Here is a 21025-nt window from a genome sequence, read left to right as displayed (position 1 = left end):
GCACAACCTTGGCCCTAGCGCTTATAGAGTATAGCGAAGTAATTAAACGAGTTCTCAAACCAATACTTACACACACACACACACACACACACAGAGTGATGCAGGCAATTCTGATTGTGATAATAAAGCGAGTCAGTGATCGACTTAAACTTACAAACGATCACATGTACATATAATTAGAAATTAACAGGGATTAAAAACCCTCACTACAGCAGCGTTCGAAAACCTCGACTTTCTCTCAGTTTTTCCTGATATAGTTACATTTAGAGGCATAGGCAACAAGGAGTTTCAACTCCATTTTAATATCGACGTACCCATTTTTATCTTGATCAGCATGACCAAATGCATCCTTAGCTCTAAACCAAGGCCAACGTGATCCGAGTTCTTCAAAGGCTGCGATCAGCTCTAGCCACGAAAGTTTGCCATCTCCATTGATATCGTGCTTCTTGAAAACATTGGTTAACTCTTCCTCTGTGTAGGGAACTTTACCCTTAGATACAATTTGCGGAAAGGATGAAAGGTTAAACGGCAACCGAACCATCTTAATTATAAGGGACCACGACGAAGTCTAGGAGAGACTTTTGGATGAAGACGTTAATTAAGGGATTGCTTGCTCTATGTTGAGCTTTTAACGTCGTTGCATCCTTAATGCTATCTATATATAGGGTACAACAACCTAGCTAGCACTAACTTTTTTCCCTTACAATTATCGTTCTCAATTATAAAGTTGGAAATATCTTTAAGAGTAACGTTAGATATAGTTTTAAGGTGAGCAAGTCTCGCACACTCCATTTGAAAAATGTTGGAGTCCACCATTAAAAAAATAATTTTTTATGTGGGTACAAAATTTATCAACTTTTTTGAAATGAGCACGCATAACTTGCACATCTTAATACTGCAAATATCATTTCTCTATTTCTAATTAATGAAGAGACAAAATTACATTGATTGGTTTTTGAATTATATAGAATAGTTCTAAAAGAGTTGTAAATGTATCGATTATCACCTGAGTATAATTTCACAACTTTCAACTTTCTGGTCATTCATGGGATCGTCTTTATTGTTGGATGGGTATATATTCCAATCCGATTTTTTGATTTGAACGCATCCTCCATTCATCAGTTATTTGGACGTATAAAGTGTGTGCCAAAGATAAGAATCTCCTAGCAAGAATTATCCATACCCAAACATTTTTTCACAATTAAAGATAGAAATAGTCTGATATTTTGTCGTGGTTGTCAATTGTGATGAATATATTGATTGATAGATTCCTACTCTTGAACAGGATTTAGTTGTTTGGAGAGAACCTTGTTCGTCCTGAGCCATAGAAGATCCAAAGAACATTACCTAAGAAGTAGAATGATATAGTGATTGTCACTATATATACATGATGGCTACAACAGGAGCTTAAGTTTACAAGAGAGTAGATTTCAAAATAATCGGATTGGACATAAACTGGAAAAACCAAAAGTTTCAGTTTTGATTATGAATTGGTTCGTATGGGTTTTTAAATTTTCAAAACCAATGTACATTAGTTTTGTTTCAAAATTTGTAAAAAACCGGACCGATTAGCCCCTGAGCACAACAAACTAAGAAGCTGAAGATTTTTTTTTTCTCTGACTCAAAAAGTGGAAAATAACAGGTAGAAATTTTCGAAAACAAAATTAGTTCAAGCTAGGTAACTATTATTTTCTAAGCACAACCCAAAAGCTGCTAAATTGGCCCTTGAAAATGAAAAATGTATCTATCAAAGTAAAGTTACGGAATAATGCTCATGGACCTTATATATATATATTGCTAACTATTCCCTCGTGACCAGATTCTACGTAATTGGAGTGGTAATATTGTATATAGTTGGGTGCTAGCTATAATTGATACGTATTATATATGAAAAAGATTCTAAAGACCATGATCACTCATGAAACTTGGTTTCTTTTATGAGTCGTGCTACACCCGTCCGAGAATGGATCTTGATAAGATCATTTGGCTTTTTATTTATTTATTTATTATTTTTTTCTATTCATTTTTTTTATACTCTTACATAAAAAAGAATTCACAACATCATAATTTCTTAATCGCTAAGTAAAAAAAAAAATAATTATCGAAACCCACGTCGGGACCCATTTGTCGGGACAAGTAGCATTATTCTTCTTTTATTTTTTATTTCTTAGTTTGGAGGGAAGTTATAATACTTTTATTTTTTATTTCTTAGTTTGGAGGGAAGTTATAATACATGATGCCTTTCCACAAAATATTAGTCGTATTAAGTACCGCACTAGTCTTCAATGTTCAATGGTTCTAGCTAGCTTTGGAAAAAGGAAAATAAAAAGAGTGAATAATTGTAGTAGTAGACCCCACAAAACTTTAATATCATGTCAAACAAGCAGCATCCAATTCGTAGGCAGCAAGCGTTGATAAGCCTTTCTATCTGCGTCGATCTCTTGTGGCCGGCCAAGACTACTATCACTTTCATTGCTTCGTTTTTGGATCAGAAACCCACTATCACTTTCGAGGGGTATTAACATATATAATAGGCGTTTGCCGATGAAAGAGTAATATCTATATATGTCATATACAAAAAGTTTACGAATCAATCAACATGATGATGATATATATTCTTATCAAATGTAATGTTGTTTTAGTCTATCAAATTAAACTTTTCTTGCATTTTATCCAAATTGTTACCATAATTCTTTCATTGTCTTATAGTCTTTCTGTACAGACCCCTCTAGCGAGCAAATTACATATGTACATCTGTGTTGCATGTGAAATAATTATGGGTCTAGCGCTGATCATTGGAAACAAGCTACTAGGGATAAAAGGAAAGTTGACTAGGGGTGAGCACCAACTTAATCGGAGTTGGATTCTCCTAAATCCAACTCCGGATTGTGTAGGCTTCGACAAGTAGGATTCGGAGTCAGACTACGCTTGGAGACATATGATATAAAAGAAATATCACAATGTTGAATGTACATATGACTCTCAAAATGAACATAGAAAGATGGTAAAGAAACAACTCGATCTTTAATTTGTAAAACTTTAATTTTACAACCCTATTTAAATGGAAGATCATGCTTTTCGGCAATGATCCATTTATTTTCTTTGTGGGTCCTAATGATCAATTTGCAAAAGAAGTAGATGCCCGCGTATAATTTGTTCCATTGATCTAAAAGTGCCACCTCTATACAAATGCATCTTTACCCACATTTGGAGACATGTGGCTCAGAAGAGATATTTAATTTCCTTCTCTTAGATTATTCTCTTTCCCAATTTGCTAATTTATTAAAGTCTTTACTGGTTTTGAATTATTGGCTGGTTAGGTTCTATATATATAGAGTACTATACTTTCTTATAATGTTCACACCATAGCCAAATAGACCCTTATATCTCTTCTTCTTTGCGAACCCCTTTAGTAATCAAACTCCAAATTACACCAAATATTATGTCTTTTGGTTTAAAGTTGGTAGATAAAATCAGGCCCTTAGCTTATGTTGGAATAAAAATGAAATGTAATAAATTAAGTATAAAGAAAAGAAAACGTCAAAGGTACGTGTTTTTGGTTTCAAGATGGGGAGTTCTTAATTTGCTCATGAGTTTTAGACGTATCTTAATCATGTGCAATATTAAGGCAATGCAGCACGTTCCTTTGGCACAGCACAACCTCACAGAGAATGTTCAAAAAAATAGTCTACAGCCTCCTTCTAGAACATAGACCTCTAACAGAAAAATATTCTTGTACAGCTGTCCATATTTGATTGGTCAATGTCTAGAGTCTATTATGTATTGAGATTATAAATATGTACACTGTTATGTATGAAGGAAAGGCAGTAATGAGACATTGAGAACGTTTACTGAGTTTGTCCAGTGGTGCGCATTTCTTCAAACATCTCTCCTTCAACATTTCTTTTCTTTGTTTCAATATGGTATCAGAGCCAAAGACCATCATCTATACATCGTATCCATGGAGTCCCCAGGAAAAAATTCCACCCCTTCCACAACTCCCTCCATCATCAACACTGCCGCCCATCTAGTCACTATTAAACTCAATATTCATAACTTCCTTCTCTGGAAAGCACAAATAGTGTCGTTCCTCAATGGTCATCAACTTTATGGTCACGTAGATGGCACCATTCTCTCCCCCACAGCCTTTCTTGATGGTTCTCCCAACCAAGCACATACCAAATGGGTGCTTCGAGACCAATTAATTATCTCTGCCATTAATTCCTCCTTATCAGACTCTATTCTTGCTCAAGTATTAGACTTTCATACCTCACATGAAGTATGGACGACTTTACAAAATCTTTTCCAAGCACAATCTTTTGCCCATGTAGTTCACACTCAGTATCAACTTGCAACTTTGAAAAATGGGTTAGAATCGGTTTTCGAATACTATAACAAAGCTAAAGCTCTCTCTTCCTCCCTCAATGTCGCGGGCCATACTCTATCTGATCAAGAATTTTTAGTTTATTTTCTTGCGGGACTTGGGACTAATTATGAGTCCCTCGTCACATCTCTCACCACCAGACCTGAACCACTTTCCTCCCACCAGATATATAGCTTCCTTTTAAACCATGAATCGCGCCTTGCTCACCAAACTCAGTCTTTGTTTTCAGGATCTCCTATTCCTGCTCATAACACAGTTCACACTCCATCACTGCTTGGTTCTCCTTTTAGGGGTCGTGGTTCTATTGCTCGAGGTGGACACAGGGGTCGAGGAGGGGGTTGATATGGATTCCATAGCCATTGCGAGGGTCCCTCATCTGAAACTCATTTACTACTCGATCTGACTCTCGCCAGGTATGTCAAGTGTGTCACAAGTTAGGCCACACATCCATTACCTGCTATCACCACTTCAACCAGTTATACCAGGCTCTTCCTCCATCCTCCTTTTCTGCCAACTACACAGCTCTTCCACAAAATCAAGCTCAGCCCCCCAGTTGGTTCCCAGATACTGCTGCGACTCATCACTTCACACCCGACTTGTCCTCCTTGAATCTGGATTCAATCTCATACCAGGGATCCGACTCTATCAGCATTGGAGATGAGTCTTCTTTGCCGATTCAACATGTTGGCTAGGCTCAAATCCACTCCCCTTCTGGCAAATTTCTCCTACACAAACTTTTACATGTTCCCTTAATTTCTAAAAATCTCCTTTTTGTCCATCAGATCTGTATTGATAATGGTGTGCTTTTTGAATTTCACTCTCATTTTTTTTTGTGTGAAGGATCTACGTTCCCAGGAGGTTCTTCTGCAGGGCCCTGTCAAGGATGTTCTCTACGTCTTGCCATGCACCACCACTCTCTCCACTTCTGCATTGCCTTCCTCTCCTCAAGCCTGCAACGATATTAGAACATATGTTCAGAACTGGCATCAAAGGCTTGGTCACCCTTCTTCTCGGACCACCTCTTTTATCGTTAGTCATTTTCATTTGCTCCTTACATCTGAAAGAGGGTTCCTTCAGTGCTCTGCTTGTAATGAAGGCAAGGCTGTGGCACCCCCGACCCCCATGGAAGGAAACACAGGAATTGAGACATCGGGATGATGACAACACGGTCACGCATCCCAACGAAAGTGCCAAGTGTGTGTGTACATGCAACAGTGTACAAAAACAACGCAGCAGATTAGTCAACTAAGTACCAGAATTTAAATACAATCTAAACATTAGTAGAGGTTTAAAAAAGTAGTTATACAGTCATCCAAAATTAAAATACAATACAGTAAAATAAAATATCTAAGCAAGTGATCCCAGATCACTCATCGGGCGGAGCCGTATCCTCAGGCTCACCCTCATTTTCATCTGTATTACCACAAAATGGTACCGCAGGTAAGTATAACCCAAATAACCACGTAATGAAAATGCATTAATGTAACCAACATGCATGCATATGATGAAATATGTACCTTCCTCAAAACATCATCTTCTCTGAAAATGATTATTTTCTAACACACGCCAAAATCTCATTTGGCTCAAAATATCCGTAAAACATTTTTCCAGAAAATGATTTACACAGAAATCCAACACACACTATTTTTCCGGAAAATAGTTCATTAATCCATTATTACCGTATGCACCATGGTCTCCCCTAGGGACCATCTGCACGTCCTGACTTCGTAGCTATGCCCAGTTCAGCGCCCAGCACGTTCATGGCCAAGCATCCACTACGCAACAAGCGATGTCCATTTTCGCGCCCAGTGCGTTCATGGCCAGACATCCTCTAGTCCCCGCCAGCAAAAGGACCATGGAGTCGGCACGAGACTATCTCGTCCGATCCCATTTTCGCCCAACGACAATCCAGGGGACGTTACTCAGTATATTCCGCTCCCGAGTAACCAAAGGAGCTCCACCAAGATAATGCCCCATCTCAGCTTGGGGTCATGATACACATGCACCCGAAATCTATTCTCACATGAGAACCCAGTTTTCATAAACACTTGAACAGGAATGCAATACACGAGAACCCAGTTTCCTTTATAAATATGATCATGCGTGCAAAATGCAATGTACATGAACAACACAATATCCAAACCAACAATTACCAACCCAATCAATCACACAAATAACTCCAATCACCAATCCATCCGACCCCCGTACTCCTCGGACTCAGTCCAGTATGTTCAACCAAATACAGTGAAATGAGTTAGTGCAAAAATATAATTAAATCACGAAAGTTCTTTGGAGAAATAATTATAGTGCTATATAGTAATTTCCTAAGGATCACAAAGCTGCAAAAAGTGACGTCTGAGCAACGTAACAGTGCAAAATGCACTGTGGCCATGGGTCTCAAATACCCACTTTTCAACGGAGACAAACGAAGATCCAAAAATGATAGGGTAGGGCCTAGGGATGTCGATGAAACTAGTGGTGGTGAAGGTTGGCCGTGGGTGGCGGCGCAATAGGCAGTTGAAGTGCAAAAACACCCAAAACGGAAATAGAGTTGGAAGTACTTCACCGGTGACGGATCGGAGCTAGGGTTGGGTCCAATGGGTTGCGAAGAGGTCGATGATGATGTGGTGAGAAGATGATGGCCAATGGTGCTACGACGGCAGCGCGCGAGCACAAGAGGTGCCGCTGCTTCAATGGGCTTGTGGTGATTAACGGCGGTGCGACTAGGGCTGGAAACGGAGGGGTGGCGTCGCTGGTGGCTGGGGGAGCTAGGGAGCCAGGCAGTGTCGACCATAGCCGGTGCACAGCGACGGGCTGGGGAGGAGAAGGATCGGACGGAGAGAAAGGGAGGGGGCTGGGTCGCGCGGGAAGGAGAACCAGAAAAGAAAGGAAGAAAAAGAAAAAGGAAGAAAAGAAAGAGGAAAAATAAAAAAGTAAGGAAAGAAATGAGGTCCAATCCTCACATCTTGGTCACAAAAATGATCCAACGGAAACGATTTTAAAACAGCAAATTAAACAAAATAATTTAAACGTAATGATAAAATGAAAATAAAATAATTAAATCCAACAGTAAATTAATTTAGAATAAAGAGAAATCTAAACGCATAAGAATAATTAATAATAAAAAAGCACTTCAAAATATAATTTTCACAAAATTAAAAATCATAAAATAAACCCACTAAAAATCCAACAATTTTAAAATAAGAAAATAAACTTTTGAATAAATAAAAATAATCATTCAGTAAAAATACACTAAAATACAGTGTTACAAAGGCTCATGCCTTGCCCCATCCCATGTCCCTTTCTCAGTCCGTTGGGCCTTTTGAATTACTCTTTTTGGATGTATGGGGTCCAACCCCAACATTATCTTCTAATTCATGTCGTTATTACTTATCTATCATAGATGACTTTTCCAAGTTTATCTGGTTTTTTCACATGCAACTCAAGTCTAATGTTTCTACTCTCCTTCTTGCTTTCCTTAAATTTGTTAATAATACCTTTAAAAAAAATTTGGTCTCGGTTCAAACGGATTTTTCCTCTCAATGTCTTTTTAAAAAATAATGGGATTACACATTGTATCACGTGTCTGCACTCTCATCAACAAAATGAGAGTGTTGAACATCGTCATTGTCATATCGTAGAAACTGGTTTATCCTTACTTTCCCATGCCTCCATGCCTCCATGCCTCAACATTACTGGGCCGAAGCTTTTCAGACTGCCACTTTTTTAATTAATCACATGCCCACACTTATACTGGACTATAAATCTCCATATGAAAAATTGATGGGCCACTCACCTGATTATTCGAGGATAAATATATTCTTTTTTATAAATATATTTTTACATATTTGATTATTTATTTTCAACTTATTTAGTACCACACATGTAAACGGTTAACCGAAAAAATTGGACAGGACATAAACCAGAAAAACCAAAAGTTTCAATTTCGAAGATGAATTGGTCCATATTAGTTTTTAAATTTTCAAAACCAGTGTATATCAGTTTTTTTTCAAAATTTTTCAAAAATTGGACCGATTACCCCTTGAGCACAACAAATTAAGAAGTTGGAGATTTGGACATGTCTTCCTCTCTCACTCTGATTTGATGATAGCCTGAGGTTAAATCAATTTTTGAAAAAAACCTTAGTACTGAGGAGCTCATGATGTAATTCATCAATGACAAGTGTGAGAAATTTGTCTTTGATGATATCTTGATTCAAAGCTTTGCAGTCCATATACATTCTCCAGCTTCCATCAGCCTTCTTGACTAATAATATTGGTGAAGAGAATGGACTTTGGCTTGGCCTTTTAACCCGATTCTTCAGCAATGCTTGTACCACCTTCTTAATCACCATTTTCTAATAATGAGGGCCGGCCCTCTATAAGGTCTAACTGACCAGAGCAATCCCTTCTTACAATCCAATTTGGTGGTCAAATGATCTTAGTGTTGCTAGTCCTACTGGTTCCTAAAAAACTCGTTGAAACTCCTGAAGCACCTCTACCACTTTAGCATACACTTCATCCACTTTCTAACTATTTTCTACTGCTATTAACTCTAGTACTGACCATGTATGTTTCAATGCAAAGGAAGATTTTAAATGTTTTCCAGTGGCTTCCATTAATATGTTTTCAGAGTTAAGGCCCTTTAGAGTAAATTACTTTCCAGATGATCAATTCATAAGCATTTTCCCATGCACTTATATACACTCGGGGCATACTTATTACAAGAACTCAAAACGCAGTGTTTATAACATGATGTGTAAAACACAACAATCAAAACGTAAAACCCATTATTACTTCCGTTCCTTTTACATGAGATGCAACATCCCAAAATGCCTCGTTTCATATTTTCTACTTTCCTCCTTTCCAGCCGTTAATACCGTTGCTCGCATCATAACACTCCCACAATGGAGGCTCAAGACTGTTAAGCCGTTATTTTGATATATATCTTGCTTGACCAAGAGTCGAGTAAGAGTCGAATTCACTCTCGCGTTGGAATAATAGTACTAACCTTTCAAAATACGTGTCCGTTTTTAGGAATAAGGAACCAATAATCGGAAGGAAGCACGCAAAAAGTGGTCACATATATAGCAAGATAACAGGCCGTACTTACACCCTCACTACAGCAGCGACAATCTCAATAGATATCCCTTGCCGAGTGGAGCTAGCAAGACTCTGGCCAACATGTCTAGCTTTAACCATACATGCATCATGTTATTGTTACTCATTCTTGTTTCTATTGATGATATAGTTGTGATTAGAGGCATACTCAACAAGGAGTTTCAACTCCGTTTTGATATCGACGTACCCATTCTTATCTCGATCAGCCTGACCAAATCCCTTCATAGCTCTAAACCAAGGCCAACGTGATCCGAGTTCGTGAAAGGCCGCATTCACCTCCGACCTCGAAAGTCTGCCATCGTTGTTGTCATCGTGCTTCTCGAAAATGGCCTTTAACTCCGCTTCAGTGCAGGGAACTTGATCACCCTTATCTTCGCTGTGCGTAAACCCTACCCTAGAGGGTGGCAACCAAACCATTTTATAAGGGACCACGAAGTCTTGTAGCGACTCTTGGGTGAAGATGTTAAAGGATCACTTGCTCTTATCAAGGTTTAAATTAACACTACCCCGCTATATATAGAGTGCTAGCTGCACTCTTTATTTATTTTTCTTTAAATTATGCTTCTCAATATGCAAGTTTTCCAACTGAAAATTTGATCAAGAGATTCAGCAGTCAAGAAAAGTTGATAATATATCGATAAATTATTCGATGAGATAGGAATTTTAATTTTCTTGTTTTTCTTCCAACTTTTTGGTCATTCATGGAGTTCTTTTTCGATACAAGTGGCCCCAAATCAGGTGAGTAATTATATATATTCTTCACTTGAAACCCCTGTTTTTAACATTCCAACTGTGATCACCACTTCATTGCTTGATAGATTCTTACTATTGAAGATGATTTAGTTGTTCCGAGAGAACCTCATCGCCCATGAGACAGTGAGAATCCCTACAAACTTTGAAGGGTTGGGAATAATAGCTAAGATATCGAATTATACTATATACTATATTCTTATCTCACTTCTATCATATGATTTTGATGTTCTATTTTCTATCTACCATTAGGTCATCTCTTTTTTTAAAAAGAAAAAAACCAAAACTCAATATTTAGTTGGTGGTACACTACAAGAAAATATATCATTCCTAGCAATTTTAAGATCGCCGCAAAAAAAAAGGTCTCAAGTAGTCCTTATTTGCAGCGATTTTCATTTCGTTGGTTATTTTTTTCGCTAAATTAGGAAAAGCTAATTAGGGAGAATGGTACTGTTCACTTTTTGTAATATAAACCAGTTTTCGTTACTTTAAATACAAAATATGTAAATAAAATATCTAGAACTCACACAAAAAAGTTAATTTTATAATAATAGACCACAATTATATTAAAAAGAGTATAGAAGATTTAAACACTTTAAAACTATAACTAATATTACTCACATTAGAAATATAACTCCTGGTTCCGTCAAAGGGGCACCGGGGCTATTATTATTTTTTTAATTTAGATGTTTTTAGTTTAAGGTTTTCTTAACATTTTTACCTTTTTACTATGATCACAGATGACGTGTTTTTATTGCAAAGATATGGCTTATGTGTCACGTGGCAATGGCTCCGTTAGTTGGTGGGCATGACATTTGTATGGCATAGACTATTTTAATATTTACTGTAATACTAACAAAAAAGCAACGAAAAATAATTAATTAGAACCCTAATTAAAGGCAAGGAAATATAGACAAAAAAAGAAAATAAAATTCTTAGGACCCTAATTAGAACAACTTCAAATAGAAATATTCTAAAAATAACTTTCGAATTGCATGCCTTATTTATGGCTAGCTAAGTGAAAGCAATAGTACTATATCATCTGTGTCGTTGAGCTCGCAATTTTAGTTATATGCATGCTTGCTCCTTCTCGTTGACATTAGGCATATATAGATGATGAAAAATTATACTTAACAGTCCTACACCATACATCTACTAAGAGAAAAAAATAAAAGAATTCTTCTACTCAGCAGGTATGTGATTGTCGGGGTCAAATTAGCAGCCTATAACTTATCTCCGGGATAAAGCTGAAAATCAATCCAAGAGGTAAGACTAAGGACAGATAAAGAAAGTTGATACAGCCTCCTAAAAGGAAAAAGTTTCACAAGGCAAGTTTAACTCGATCACTCCAAAAAAAATATACCTTTATATAAGGAGGAGATCCCCACAAATCTGACAGGCTCTCCATAGAAGCTCTCTATGCCAAACTACGAGACACACAACGAATTCAAATGATCTTCCCTAAATTCCTCCATTGTATTAAGAGATACGAGAGGCCATAAGAGATTGTAAAATCACCCATCATAGTAGATTTCGCCCCCAAACAACCTGTGAATGTAGGCATTATGTTGAACACCATAAATCCCTGTGTCTATGTTTATTTATTTTTATTCGCTTATTTTTATTTATTTCATGGATGAACACAAAGAATACTGTAGTGATGCCCAAATCATCATCGTGGGCCGGGACTCATACTTGCCTCCCTTCTGCAAATTTACGCATTAACAGTTGGTGGCATCTATGAGATCGATTTATTATTCTCCGAACCGGAATTTAGTGTAGGATGATTCTTACAAGATTGGCTTTGAAGAAGCAGATAAGTTTCCTCTCAACTTTTCACTTGCATTTTTATTTCCTCTCAACATTTACTACAAGTGGAGTTACAGTAAAAAAAATATAAAAAATAAAAGAAATTCTGGGCTGCATGCATGGTGTGCAAGTTTCACATGCTGGGCTTGCTGACTGGTACCCCCTCTGCCTCCCAGCCAGACGGCCAGACTGAGCCCCGAGGTAGCTTTCCCACTGCTTCCCAACTGTCGAAAACTACGAACCAAATGGGGGGAGTCGCTAGAGGATTGGGAGCAGAGAGAGGCTACCGTTGACTGCCACCTGACCAGTTGGCTCATTCTTCCGCCTTCAAGGAGCGACTCGACCACATAAGCTCTTCTGTGAGTTGGCAGACCACCAATCGTCGCTTTCTTTTACTATCAAGAAGGTCCCCAACCATGCAGGCTTTGCTCGCCACCAATCCTCACCACCATCACCGAAGCTTGCTGCAAGAGCTGCCTGATGCCAATACTGTAACACCCAGGCCTAGCGCCAAGCTTGTTTTTATATTTTTTGAGTTAATTATATGAAAAGCTCAAGTTGATTTTTTTTTTCTTCAAATACTGTTTTATTGGCCCATTTTGGTTTTATCAGTTATTATTATTATTTTTTTTATATGGACTCTACCTGATCACCTTATGACCCACACCCGTTTTTATTAAATCCGAGATCCGAACACAGTTTGTTTTTTTTTTTAAAAATCCCTTTACACGTCTCTTTCTTTTAGTCATAGGCTTACACATCTAATGTATTTACCAACTTTATGCACACGCACGTCTTCCTCATTTTCTCTAGGGTTTTTTCCGTCGCCTATATATATATATATACATACTTCCTGCAAAACACCAAGCCGTAGCACCGTAACTCAGTCTCTCCGCACCATCCGAAAATCAGCCCAATGCCTCAACCCACGCACGTACGTTCGCAGCATGCTTACATTGCGGCTCAGCCTCCGTCAAACCCTCCACCAAGTTCCAGCCACTGTTACCGTCCTCAACCACCACTCCACTGCCACAAGCGAGCCAGCTGGAGACGCAACTTGGCATTACTGCATCAGAAAAGCCAACGCCGTGTACACTCAGCTAAACGGAAGCCACCCAGTGTGAGTTTTCCCCTACACGACGGAAGCCACTGGCCATTGCCCAACCCCACGAGAAACTGTAAACCACTGAGAATCACAAGAAGTCATTCCCCTGTTTTTTATCATCAAAACAGAGCCAATATCTCCACTACGTAAGGCTCCTCTACGAGCTGCCCAACTACTAGGAGGGTTGCTACGTGCAGCCGTTGCCACCTCTGCCCTGGGCTGCTATCACCCGCTGGAAAACAATCTTCCACCACCCAGTGATGTCCAGCGCCACCGTCCGAAGCCCCCATGCACACCACATGGTGCGTAATCTCCCTCTTTATCTCTCTGTCTCTCGCTCATCTCTTTCTCTCTCTCACAGTGTTTCGCTGTAGTGTCTCAGCCACCTCCCACTCGCCTGGCCTGTCGCACACCTCCTTCTCTTTCGGTTTCCTTCTTTCTTTTTGTTGTCTCTTCTGTTTTCCTGTTTCTAAACGCTTTGGAGTGAAAATATTATTGTATAGATAGTTTAAATTATATGGTCATGACATCCCTTGAATTATGAAAATGCCATCTAGCTTTTGGTCATCGTTTTCTTTTCTTCCGTAAAACACCTCAAACCCACTTTTAAGTGTTTTTACATTTTTCCATTCCTGTTATAAAACTCTTTGTTATTTGTTTAAATGTACTCCGACTCATTTTTTTAAATGATACCTAATCGTATTAAAGTTCTTTTTTTTTAGAGATAGATTCAAGTAAACAATATTGGTGTAATGTTCTTTTTACACTTTAGATATGATTTAGTCTATTTAAAAATAGTTATGGTTTATTTTAAAATATTTTGGGATAATTATATTATCTAGTATTAAAGTTTATAGTTTGGTTTCATTAATAAATAGGTCAGACTTATAAATGTTTTAGTTAAAGTTTTTAAATCAACATTGATGATTTTAGAAAGTAATGATTTGTAATTTTAGGTTTTGAGGAAGTAAATAGGTTATTTTATAAGCTTACGATTAAATATCGAAATATGTGATTAATTGGAAATATATAAGAATTATGTGATTATTTGATAGGTGACGCTTAATTATTGTTCGATATTTTTTAGGAAAATTTTGAAAAAGCTAAGAAGTCCAAGTAAGCGGGGTTCTTATGCTAGACTTTTCATTAAAATAAAATGAGCTGAAGTTATTTTTGGAAAATATACATATTTGATTGTGAAAATAAATTTGAACTGCCTCAGTTATTTGTTCTACATTACTCATGAGATTCTGTTTAAGAATAAAGTATTTTCTATAATGACTGGTGTAGACATGAGCTTATTTTTGACATTCTGTTTATGAACTTTGAAAAAGAGAGCGAATATGAAATTTGTGCATAAAGTATATTGTGATATGATTTTGTTATGTTCTGAAGATTTTGTTCAGTACACTGTTTGGATAAAACGTGATTTCTGAAAACCTTTGGCATGACTCTCTGGTTCTGAATTTGATTCTGTTTCCGCTCTATTCAGTTACGGCCATGCCACGGGTGATAATAGTGGCATACGGCCCAACCACGGGTTATAATAGTAGATACAACCCAACCATGAGTAATAATAGTGGATAAGGCCCAACCACGGGTTATAATAGTGGATACTGCCCAATCACGGGTAATAATAGTGGATACGGCCCAGCCACGGGTAATAATAGTGGATACGGCATTGCCACGGGTTAGAGTAGTGGTCTCTATTTTGAGTGCACACCATGGTGACAGTTATTTATGTTCTGCTTGGTTATCCGCAGATGCACAACTTTACCACGGGGGTTATACATGGCTTCTGTTCTAATATGATATTCTGATGATGATGATAATCATTTATACTATGCCAAAGGATATTTTTGAAATTATTTCTAAATCTTCGCTCTGGTATTTTGATAACATGTTCTGCTTCTGCATTCTGAAAATGAAAATGTTTTGTTCTACATTATGATCTCTGTAAATGCTCATATTTACACATTGGTATATGTTCTATGCTTACTCAGTTATTGATAACTCACCCCTTGTCTCCAAATATTTTTCAGATAATTTTGATCTTTCAGCTGGAGAATAAGAGTAGGAAGTTTTAGCAAAGTGCGATGATCGAAGTGGAATAAGTGCATGAGGGTACAAATTTATTGGAGAGTTTTTTTTTTTTGGTAGGTTTTATGATTTTATGCTATTTGATATTGGGAGTTCTAGATATTTCTAAATGTTTATGGAGTTTTTAAATTATCTCATTGAGGTATTTATTTGGTATCCTGGTAGAGGAACATATATTTTTGGTTTGAATAAATGGATTTGTACTTTTTGGGAATATTGGAGTATTTAAATATGTTATGAAAGTTGGATTTAGGTTACAAGAGTAACGCTCTAGACCTCCAGGAACGGGGCATTACAAATACCACAACATACTCGCCAACCCAGCTAAACCATAAGCTCATGGAACCACCCACGGCCACGCCGTGAACCTACGGCCGCCATGGCTTCATCGACAATCCTCCACCACAGTAGCTTTGAATCGAAACCCTGCAACTCTGCTGTAGCTAACACCACCGCAATACACCTCGCTACCCTTATGGCGAGCTACATCTCGCCATCCATATCTGTGCAACTCACATGACCCTAGGCAGCTGACCGCATGGCATTTCCTACTGTCTCGAAGGAACTCCCAACCCTGAAGTCATACGCGGATTCAAACAAACCATGCACGTGCAAGCAGTCACCCCATGCAACACCTCGCCAAAATCTCAATAGTCTTAACTATGCAAGACCAACGCCTTGGGAACCAAGTAGACCAATGTCTATCGGCGAGCAAAAACTTAACTTTCCCCGTAGCAAGAACTCAATATCAAACGTTGCCAAACCCGTTGTATGGTGCCACAATAATTCCCTGGTTTTATGATACCAAAAACTTGGCACCCTCAATTGCCATGCACCTCCACTGGTCATACTTCTCTATGGCTACCACGACAGCCTTCATCCCCGTACAGCGACTTCATCCCCAAAAAACTCAAAAACTGTTACCCCCATGGCCAGATAGCGAGCAACAACCGTGAAGCAAGCAGATGTGGGACTTTACCACGACCAAGTGGAGCAGCAGTGGCAACACCACACCAAGTTGTGGCGACCAACGTGCATCACCTTGCCCCCAGCATGGTAAGTTGTGTAGCGCCTCGCCAAGCAATGGTGACCAACGTGAAGCACCTTGTGGTGGGCAACAATCTCGCCAATCAGTTCACTGCCCATGGTGGGCGATGAAGCATGTTGGGCAACTGATCGTGGAGAACAGCCGATTGTAGCGAGCAACTGATCATGGCGAGAAAGAGCATCTGATGGAGTAGGTGAAAAGCGATGAACCCAACCATCACAAGTGTGCAAAAAATTTATAAATCAAATAATTTTGTTTCGGAGCAGATATGTTGGAACGTGGAGACAAAACTAGTGCACAAAGATAGGCTCAACCATGAGTCCCAATTCATACAGGTAGAGCAAAAAGATATGTAGAACATCGACTGCAAAGCCAATCTTGGGCAACCCTTTGGCATTTCAATTTGGTGTCATCATAATAGTTTGTCAGAATTGTGGGCACCCCTGACCTTTATCACGCCTTCCCAAAATGGCACAGGTTTATAAATCTCAAACTTGTAATTTGTATTACACTAACCTATTTGAGTTTTGGTGATAACCTTTGAGGACTTTCGAACTCAGCATCCCGCCACAATAGTGTGGTCGAGCATCCCCCCAAACACCAATGACGAGTCCAAAAACTAGCGGTGACCAAATGGGCATGTAGGTCAAGAGATCCTGTGACCCCCCAAACACTAATTATGAGTCCAAAAACCAGCGGTGACCAAACAGGTGCGAAGCTCAAAAGACTCTACTACCCCCCAAACACCAAAGATGATTGCAAAGACTCGTGGTTAACAGGGCGCGCTTGTCACAAAATCCTGTGACCCTCGCCATGAAAACAAGCATGAAAGGTTAGGGACTGCCTACCCTACTCACTCCTCGACAAGAGTCAACAAGTGGAACAAGTCATCAGACAGCCAAACCTCCCTCGTGATGAGCCAACAGGCAGGAAAAGACAATGATCACCTAACCTCTCATGCTCCCAATAGGCGGGCATCTCTCTAGACAGCCCAACCCCTCTCACCTGGACAACAATACAAGCACAACATCTTCTCCAGCAAACTTTGAGTTTTTACTTTTAGGCCACAACCGTCACCAGAGGGTTACCTTCAGGAACACTAATCTCCACAATCCCTTCACAAGGGTTTCATTTGCGAATGAGTCAGCAAGCTCATAAATTGCCTATTATGGACTCAGGAAGTCGACGGGCTTTCTGGCCACTTAAGCGCAGGTCATTGCAAACAAACTCTTACATCAACCCCAAAATGGGAACATCAAATGACAATTTACACCAAGGGGCAGTAAGTCCTCTACTACCAACACGCCACAAAAAATGATCATGGAAATACACACAAACAATCAATCATAGAAATATGCATTGTTCGTCGATAATCAGGCAAACATACAAACAAACGCAAAGCGAAGCTTCATGCTTTCACCTTATGCGGCTGAACACATATCCTACCAAAGTCGAGCTCCATGCTCGCATTTAATGCGGTTGAGCATATCTCCCGCCAAAGTCGAGCTTTGTGCTCCCAGTTAATGCGGGTGAGCACATCTCCAGCCCAAGCAAAGCTCCATGCTCACATCTAATGCGGTCATACATCTCACGCTAAAGTAGAGTTTTGTGCTCACACCAAATGCGGCCGAATACATCTCCCGCCTATCTCTCCAACATGAGCTCTTCACCACTTAGCATAAAAAAATAAAAAACTAGAGACCAATTTTCAAAATTGATTCTGCAGATTATTGACTTGCAGATTCTCAAGGCCTTCTTGTTGAGCAAATCAACCTCAAGAATTGTGGGCATCTTTAGGGGTCAAATCAGCAGTATATAATTTAGCCTAAGGTAAAGCCAAAAATCGAGCCATGAAACAAGGCTAAGAAGAGATAAGATAAGTTAACTCAGACTCCTAAAACAAAAAGGATTTAGACTCCTAAAATGAAAAGGCTTCACTAGGCAAGTTGGACTCAATCACTCTAAGGAAATAGAGTTCTATATAAGAGGCTCACCACAGAAGCTCCCTACGCCAAATGCCACCACACATAGTGTAAGACACCAAAACTTTAGTGTGTTTTATTTATTTTATTTTACAGTGTTTTATTATCTTCTCTAAGGGTATATTTGTTTTATGAGCCAAATTGGTTGGTCGTGGGTTTTTGAAATTTTATAGGTGTTGTGTGCCAAAGTTTAAGCCTTAAAGAAAGGAGAACTAGGCCCAACCTGTGGGCTAGATGGGAGTCCAACCCCCTCCTTCAAAAAGGCGCTGTTTAGTGGCCTGTGAAGTGAATTATTTTCCCCTGGAATGACTTCGTTTTGGAGTGTAGAATGAAAACCCTAGCCTTTTCTTTTTCCCCATGGCGCTGCACGCTTCTCTCCTTTCTTTCCTTTCTTTTTTCTTTTCTTCTTCTTTTTCCTTCCTCCTCCTGCGACTCGTGAACTACACCGTCGCCAGTTAGCTTTCGCCACGCGTGCATCGAGCACAAACCTCCACCATCAACGGCCCCACCTCTCTTCTTCCCTAATCCGAGCGCCCCTTTTCTCTGGTCTTCTCCCACACCAAATGCGGCCGAATACATCTCCTGCCTATCTCTCCAACATGAGCTCTTCACCACTTAGCATAAAAAAATAAAAAACTAGAGACCAATTTTCAAAATTGATTCTGCAGATTATTGACTTGCAGATTCTCAAGGCCTTCTTGTTGAGCAAATCAACCTCAAGAATTGTGGGCATCTTTAGGGGTCAAATCAGCAGTGTATAATTTAGCCTAAGGTAAAGCCAAAAATCGAGCCATGAAACAAGGCTAAGAAGAGATAAGATAAGTTGACTCAAACTCCTAAAACAAAAAGGATTTAGACTCCTAAAATGAAAAGGCTTCACTAGGCAAGTTGGACTCAATCACTCTAAGGAAATAGAGTTCTATATTAGAGGCTCACCACAGAAGCTCCCTACGCCAAATGCCATTACACATAGTGTAAGACACCAAAACTTTAGTGTGTTTTATTTATTTTATTTTATCGTGTTTTATTATATTCTCTAAGGGTATATTTGTTTTATGAGCCAAATTGGTTGGTCGTGGGTTTTTGAAATTTTATAGGTGTTGTGTGCCAAAGTTTAAGCCTGAAAGAAAGGAGAACTAGGCCCAACCTGTGGGCTAGATGGGAGCCCAACCCCCTCCTTCAAAAAGGCCCTGTTTAGTGGCCTGTGAAGTGAATTATTTTCCCCTGGAATGACTTCGTTTTGGAGTGTAGAATGAAAACCCTAGCCTTTTCTTTTTCCCCATGGCGCTGCACACTTCTCTCCTTTCTTACCTTTCTTTTTTCTTTTCTTCTTCTTTTTCCTTCCTCCTCCTGCGACTCGTGAACTACACCGTCGCCAGTTAGCTTTCGCCACGCGTGCATCGAGCACGAACCTCCACCATCAACGGCCCCACCTCTCTTCTTCCCTAATCCGAGCACCCCTTTTCTCTGGTCTTCTCCCACTCCCTCTACTCCCGAGCTCTCATCAGCCATGGTGAAGCCTTGCCTCCACTTTGGGCCACTGGTCGCATGCCACGCATGCAACGCTCGTGAAGCCTGTGCTGCCCTGCACATACAATCGCAATCGCGGCTGCGATTTCCAAGACCCACCCCTCCGCCTATAAATTAGGCAAGCTCCTCATCCCTCAAACCATCTCTCAATCGGCTTCCTCCCCTTTCAAAATCATGTTCGAGCATTTCCCCACCCTCTGATTGGCATCCCAAAACCTTTAGAGTTATTGTTGCCCTAACATCGCCTAGTACCGCCATTTCCAGTTGTCTTTTGGTGGCCGCACAACCAGCCCCATGTACCCCACTTCCCTTTCCCATCGTCCTCTTCCTTGAGTTCCACCCAACTCATGAGCTAAAGCTCACTGTAGCCGTTGTCCCGCCATGCTCCTTCGCACCCCACCATAAAAATCGTCACCTTCACTCACTAGCACGTCTGATCTACCATCTTTGTTAAAAGAAACCCATTTTGGCCCTCAGTTTTATTAGTTTCACCACTGCCACCTCTTGCTGCCATTGCTCCGTCATGCTCCACGTCTCTAGACGTCACGACAGTAAGCATTTATGCCTATTGCCTAGTGTTTCATTTTATTGGATGACAAGTTTTAATCTAATCAACTTTGTCAGTCTGCGTAGCAATGCGTGCACTCGTTCAATCGTGAAATCCCATAAACCATCATGCGCGATCATCTAAAATATTTGCCTTCTGCATTGTAAGTAACTCTCCAGTGCAACCCTTGAATTTCTAATGTAAAATTATTGCTAACTTTGTTGCAGTCTAGTTATATTTGAGTAGGGCCTTGGGTTTGGGGAAGTGTTGGGAATATTTGACGTAGTTGTTGTCAGAATTTGGGCCGAGGGCCGAATGGAGGATGTGAAACACGTGTAGTGGGATTTATGAAACTGTGAATTTGCGACTTCTGTGTTGTTGTGTGTTATGCCATGCTATCCAATTAACTCCCTTTCATGCATCTGCATATTACTGTTATTGATATCTGCCATGATTTATTTAACTGTGTTATGTTCTATGTTACGCTGCATAATCTGAAAATTGCATTTTTTATAAATATATCGGTTGTGTGGGTGCGTGTGTGTCACGACCCAAGCAGAGATGGGGTATTATCTCGGTAGAGCTCCTAATCACTCATGAGCGTGTTAAACTGAGTGACGTCTCCTAGGTTGTAACCAGGCGACAACAGA

Source organism: Juglans regia, chromosome 6 (genome assembly GCF_001411555.2).
Source record: "Juglans regia cultivar Chandler chromosome 6, Walnut 2.0, whole genome shotgun sequence".
Classification (NCBI taxonomy): Eukaryota; Viridiplantae; Streptophyta; class Magnoliopsida; order Fagales; family Juglandaceae; genus Juglans; species Juglans regia.
The sequence above is the reverse complement of the archived record's forward strand: the minus strand, read 5'-3'. Positions refer to the sequence as shown.